This window comes from Podarcis melisellensis (assembly GCF_964234715.1).
Source record: "Podarcis melisellensis genome assembly, chromosome: 3".
Classification (NCBI taxonomy): Eukaryota; Metazoa; Chordata; class Lepidosauria; order Squamata; family Lacertidae; genus Podarcis; species Podarcis melisellensis.
Genome location: NC_138530.1, coordinates 38,844,407 through 38,851,541, shown reverse-complemented (window position 1 = coordinate 38,851,541; position 7,135 = coordinate 38,844,407). Strand labels below are relative to the sequence as shown.

General features: G+C 42.3%; 1 long non-coding RNA gene across 1 annotated transcript; it reads left to right on the top strand.

The window, feature by feature from the left end:
• The first annotated feature begins 1,943 nt into the window (after nucleotides 1–1,943).
• LOC309366830 lies at nucleotides 1,944–6,271 on the top strand. The gene is made up of 2 exons (XR_014166887.1): nucleotides 1,944–2,131; nucleotides 5,842–6,271. It is a non-coding gene; the product is annotated as an uncharacterized lncRNA (long non-coding RNA).
• Nucleotides 6,272–7,135: the final 864 nt, after the last annotated feature.

The window sequence follows — 7,135 nt, the reverse complement described above, 5'->3', positions numbered from 1 at the left end:
CCGGTGGCATGAAAAGAAAGCAGGATCTCCAAAGCTAAGGAGATCTGTAAATTTACAGTGGTGTTGATTGCATTTGGACACTTGGATCTAAAGATTTACTGGCCATCTCTGGTGCTGCTGATAGCTGCATGTTGTAAATAATCTTCTTGCCTATCAGCTGCCTTTACCTAACAATAACATGTGTGCTACCTCCTCAAGTAGGCACATTCCACAGCACAAGGCCACCCTTGTGATTTACCGCCTGTTAAAGAACTCACACGGTGCTCAAGAAGATGCTGTGAGGCTTTCCAACCAGTTCCAGCATCTGTGTGCACATCTGCTCTTGTTTGCTTCTTTGTGCATCACATTTCAGAAATCATCTGCACTGGTTACAACATCTATTACAACAGGGGAGGTGAACCTGTGGCCTTAGAGACGTTGTTAGATTCGTTTCAGCCCCAGCCAGCATGGCCAATAGACAGAGAGGGAGGAAGATGCAATCCAGAAATATCTGGAGGGTGCAGGTTCCCCACTCCTGTCCTGCAAGATGGTCCAGCCAAAAACAAATAATGGAGAGGACAAAATCCACGGGTTGAACTCAACTAAACCCTATTCACAGCAGACCCATTAAAATCAATGAACATACGCATTCACTTCAATGGGTCTACTCTGTGTAGGACTAGTGTTGAATACTACCCTATAGTATGATTTATGGCTGAATAAGTTTTTATGATGATATCTATTATTTCATCTAGGTCACATCCAAACCATTCATTTAAAATACATGTCTTCCTCCAAAAAAATCATGTGAATAGTTCCCAAGATTCTTTGAGGGAAGGCATGTGCTTTAAATGTGTGATGAGGGTGTGATTATAGCCAAAATGCTACCAGATTGCCAAAGGGGTGAAGTGTAGCTGTTTCAATTCGCATATTGATCTAGGAAGTTATGTATAATAATAGGTAGCTACAAACCTGAACAAATTTCTCCCTCATACCTACTTCAAATTCATCCAGGCCCTGCACAAAATGAGAATGCTTCTTCTCGGGATTCTAAAGTGATCTCTTGGTTAAATCATCATCTGCTCCTCAAAGCCAGCTCCTCTAAACTCCCTTCAAAACTCTGCCCAAGAAATAGCCTGGAGCCTTCTCTCCCTCACTTGACATCTTTGAAAGAATTAGACGTGTACTATACTATCCTAAGGGACGCGGGTGGCGCTGTGGGTAAAACCTCAGTGCCTAGGACTTGCCGATCGTATGGTCGGTGGTTCGAATCCCCGCGGTGGGGTGAGCTCCTGTCTTTCGGTCCCAGCTCCTGCCCACCTAGCAGTTCGAAAGCACCCCTAAGTGCAAGTAGATAAATAGGTACCGCTTTATAGTGGGAAGGTAAACAGCGTGTGCTGCGCTGGTGCTGGCTCGCCAGAGCAGCTTCATCATGCTGGCCACGTGACCCGGAAGTGTCTTCGGACAGCGCTGGCTCCTGGCCTCTTAAGAGAGATGGGCGCACAACCCTAGAGTCGGACATGACTGGCCCGTACAGGCAGGGGTACCTTTACCTTTATACGATCCTAACAGGCATAGCTGGGGGATAGAGGTGGCAACTATGTTAGTGAGAAATGAAGCTGAGCTGACATTTCTCATAAAACAATTATCTGAGAAATTCCCAGGGAATACTCTTATTTGGAAGGATGGGGCCTGCCAAAACTACTAGAGACTTTTCCTTGAGAATACAGGGCTAAATGGATTCCATTTCACCATGTGCAAATAGGGTGGAGAATTTGGGGAGGCCGTTTTCTGTCAGCCCTAGGAGAAATCCCTTATTCTGATGGCGGCCTCAGCACTGATGCAGGACAAATATATTAGAGAGGTTAGCTTCACATGGAAATGTGCTAGCTAATGATTTGCCAACTGAGACATCATGTGATGAAGAAAGGCAATCACCTCATTCCACATTTGAGTTACAAGAGTCTGGCTGTACGGCTTGGTTGTATATACCTTGGCTGCATGGTTGACCTGCAGCTATAATATTATGCCTAATCACGTCATCAGCTACTGGGATGTTCCTGGGTGTGTTTAAAAAGGTGGCCTCATGGGAGGAGCCTCCAAGTTTCGTGTCAGAGGCAAACTGCAAGGTCAGCTGTGGGACACCAAGTAGGTAAGCTCAATCATTTGTTTTATTGGCTTGCATTGTATTTATTCACCTTTCTCTTTCTCACATAGTGGTTAGTCATAGTAATAAAAATAGTCCCAAAACTGTTAGCATAATTCAGAGGCAGGTGCTGGTTGGTCCAGCAATAAAAGTTAACTGCTGACAATAAAGGCATACTTGCCATAAACCTACAAAAGAATAATAATAATTTACAGTGGTACCTTGGTTTATGAACTTAATCCATTCTGCGAGTTCATTCTTAAACTGAAACCATTCTTAAACTGAGGCACGCTTTCCCTAACGAGGCCTCCCACCGCCAATGCCCGTCCACCATTCGGATTCTGTTCTTAGACTGAGGTAAAGTTTGCAAACCGGGACACTACTTCCGGTTTTGCAGAGTTCGTAAACTGAATAGTTTGTAAACAGGACTGTTCTTAAACCGAGATACCACTGTATTACTTATTTTATCTTATTACTTAACCCATCTGGCTGGGTTGCTGCAGCCACTCTGGACAGCTTCCAAAACACAGCAAAACATCAAACATTAAAAATTTCCCAATATAGGGCTGCGTTCAGATGTCTTTGGAAGGTTGTGTCATCGTATATCTGTTTGACATCTGGTGGAAGGGCGTTCCACAGGGTGGGCACCACTACTGAGAAGGCCCTTTGCATGGTTCCCTGTAAATTCATTTCTCATGGTGAGGGAACTGCCAGAAGGCCCTCAGAGCTGGACACAGAGTGTCCGGGCTGAACGATGGAGGTGGAGAGGTATGCTGGGCAGAGGCCATTTAGGGCTTTAAAGGTCAGCACCAACACGGAAACATACTGGGCAAGATGTTCTCAGTAGCTGCTCCAGCATGAGTGCACATAACTCCTTCTCCTCGCCACCATTGTTGCTGTCTCTTTGCTTCTCATCTCTCCCTGGGGCCAGTCTACACTACCTTCCAGAAAGAGAGGGCAATCAGGCTGCTGATTTCTCCTTGCTCATTCACTCGGAGAGGACAACTGAATAGGCAACAATAGCAAGAACAGGAAGTTGCAGAGCTAGGAGGCTCTGGGAATTGGCAATGGGTCCCTGACTGGGTCAAGGGCCTTGGCAGGAGCTTGGCAATGCCATCTCCTAGTGCTGGAGTTCCCACAGGAACTCATTTCCAGAGGAGGCAGTGATGACCACCAACCTAGAAGGCTTTAAAAGAAGATTAAACAAATCCATGGAAGAGAAGATGGCTACAAACCTTGATGGCTATGCTCTGCCTCCACTGCTGGAAGCAGCAGTTCTTCTGAAGAAAAGTTGCTGGAAACGACAGGAGGGCAGAGTGCTCTTCTGCTCAAATCCTTATTGTGGGTTTCCCACAGACCACTGTGAGAACAGGATGCTGGACTAGGTGGGCCATTGGCCTGATCCAGCAGGCTATTCTTGCATCTTTATGGCTCTGTGTTTGAGGTACTAATGGAAGCTCAAACAACAGCTTGAAAAGTTTGCAACCTTCTTAGTGCCTAAGGGACCACACTTTTTGGAACTTTGTATAGTACATGTTGGGGGTCTATATCCACTGCTTTTTCTGGGGGGGAAGCAGAGTACACATACTCCTAAACATTTTGCGAATCTTTGTACTTTTGTCCATTTACTGTATTTATTTTTCCTGATTTGGCGATTTTCTTGAGTCAAAATGAGAGTAAGTACCCCTAAACTTTTTTTTTAAAAGGAAAAAAAGCACTGTGCGTTTCAATTGATTTGTTAAATCACTTTCCTGTATCCTTGAGGAAGTGGAAATAAATAGAAATAAATAAATACTTCTCAAATTATGGAGCAAACAGAGGTGAAATCAGGGGAGCTTTTCACATGCCACATTCAGATTGCCCTGTTAACAAGGCATCTTGAATTGGATCAAGGATTGCCTTAATGCCCTACGCTGCTGTGTCGACTCATGTACCCCACAAATGCTGCATATCCAAAAGCAACCACTGTATATTTTAAAAAGCAAAATGAAGATGATTCTGGAAATGAGCTTAAGAGGGAAGGGAGTGAAGAGGTGAAAGATCTTCCACTTTGATGGACAGGTGTAGCTTTTAATCACAATGAATGGCTTCCCCAGAGCAATCCAATCACAAGGATTTGGGGAAAGGATGTTGAAGTAAGTATTTAAGTGTTAAGAAACACTTTTTAATATTTACTTCAGCGTCCCTTCCCCGCAATATTGTTCAACCACTACCACCACCACCTCCTCCCACTATTCAAGTCAATGGAAAGATATCTCTCTCTCTCTGGAGCTTATGGTAACAATATCCTTGTTCAGAATGACATGTACCCCATCCAAGTCTTTCCTGGGGATATGTTGACCAAACAATGCTTTCTTATTGCATCAATGAACACGTTAACCAATAGCACTTGGGTACAAGAGATAAGGTAAAACACAAATAGATTGATATGAAACGGAACAATATTTTAATGGTTTTGGAAAGATATAGTAAGACGCCGTTCTCCCCCTCCCTTAATATAAATATTGAATTAGTGCTGCACTGATGTTTAGTTTTGGGGTTTGTTTTCTCAAAATTGGCTTTCCTGTTGCTGTCTGTCTTGCTGAATAGCAGTTATTGTGGAAATTTGGAAAAAAAATATGTGAAGGCTCTTGCAATTATTATCTTTGTTTTCGAAAGACTGGAAAGGACATGAAGCAAGTTTGCTTTAAAGGCAGAGGCCTGCATGTGGCATAGTAAGCAGTTTTTATCCAGAGTCTGTACAATAAGTATCCACTCCATGGTTTGTGTAGCTGCTTCAGATACACTCTCCTCTGCCATCAGCACCACCATGTAACAGAGCACACATCACCACTTGAAGTCAGGGATCTGCCAGAAAAATAAAGGTGTTGCATTATTTGCACACTTAGATTCACGTGTTCATGTTAGGCATTCCCTCCTTGTGAATTCCAGTGCAAATCAACCCAATTTGCTAATGCACTCATGTGAACACAATGAGCCAGCCTTCATACTACTCTAAGCTTTGCACCAGCATTCTCAGCTCCAAAAATTATTCCAAAATATATTTTAAACGCATATTTTAGGATAAAATTCATCTACACACACACACACTTTGAGATAAAATCATGTTATCAATTTTGTGCTGGGGTCAGTCTCCCCACATTCCTAAATTTAGTAAATAGTAGAATTTAGCTAATATTTGGAGGGAAAATGCCAGATCAGTAAAAAATACAGGCTGAACCTGGTGCTGTGGTCTAAACCACTGAGCCTCTTGGGCTTGCTGATCAGAAGGTTGGCGGTTCGAATCCCTGAGATGGGGTGAGCTCCTGTTGTTCTGTGCTGGCTTCTGCCAACCTAGCAGTTTGAAAGCACATCAGTGCAGGTAGGTAAATAGGTACCACTGCAGCAGGAAGGCAAACAGTGTTTCTGTGCGCTCTGGTTTAGTCCTACTGGCCACATGACCTGGAAAGCTATCTGTGGACAAATGCCAGTTCCCTCAACCTGAAAGTGAGATGAGTGCCGCAACCCAATAATAATAATAATAATAATAATAATAGCAATAATAATAATTTATTGTTTATACCCCGCCCATCTGGCTGAGTCTCCCCAGCCACTCTGGGCGGCTTCCAAGTGTTAAAAACAATACAGCATCAAATATTAAAAACTTCCCTAAACAGGGCTGCCTTTGACTGGACTTAACCATCCAGGGGTCCTTTACCTTTACCTTTTATTTGCAGGCTGAACCAGTTATCCTGTTCAGGAGATTGTTGACAGTGGCACCATTAAGAACACAAAGAAAGCCAAGTACTGGGCTATTAAGAACAATTGACCATGCTGAAGCTGTTCTTCCCTTGGCTGAAAAGTGGACAGAAATAACAGAAATGAGAGGGGCAGGTTGCCTGGGGTAAGACCACAGGAAAAAAGGTGCCCTTTTAAAACAGAGGTTTTGGAGCAGCGTCTTTTGGGAAGAAGGAGGGATCAGTCATGACTCCATGTGGCGCTGGCTGCACACAGAGACCGGGGAGCCCAGCTGGCTGCTGCTTTGCACCCAAACTTGCTGAAGCTCTGAGACAAGCAACAAGAGGCACTCATGGGGTGTAACATTCTGCACACCATCAAAACTCAGGTTGTAAATATGTATGAAATAAACCATATTTCATAAAGACATGGCAGTCTCTGCTGTGCCTCATTCCCAAGGAATGCAAACTCAGCTTAAGTGCCAAGATCCCTGGAATCTGGCTACTGCTTGGCAGACATTCGGGTGGCCCGTAACAAATATGTTTAGAAAAAATACGTTATCAAGCAGTATATAAATGTTATAAAATTAATACATATTTTGTGAGAAAGTACAGTCAAAGTGATTATCTATATCTATCTATCTGTCATCTATCTATCATCTATCTATCTATCTATCATCTATCTATCTATCATCTACTATCATCTATCATCTATCTATCTATCTATCTATCTATCTATCTATCTATCTATCATCTATCTATCTATCTATCTATCTATCTATCTATCTATCTATCTATCATCTATCTATCTATCTATCATCTATCTATCATCTATCTATCATCTATCTATCTATCTATCTATCTATCTATCTATCTATCTATCTATCTATCATCTATCTATCTATCTATCTATCTATCTATCATCTATCATCTATCTATCTATCATCTATCTATCTATCATCTATCTATCATCTATCTATCTATCTATCATCTATCTATCTATCATCTATCTATCTATCTATCATCTATCTATCTATCTATCTATCTATCTATCTATCTATCTATCTATCATCTATCATCTATCATCATCTATCTATCTATCATCTATCAACTGGCATATAAATACAATTTTTATGCAAACTAAAAATTATGCAGACATGAATTAATGTGGAAATGGGACAGAATGGAGGGATGAACAAAGGGATGTGGAACTGACACAAACCCAAGTCCACGTGTACAATTTCTCAAAAGGCTCACATAGATTCTGTACTTGTGATGCTGGACTTTGCACAAA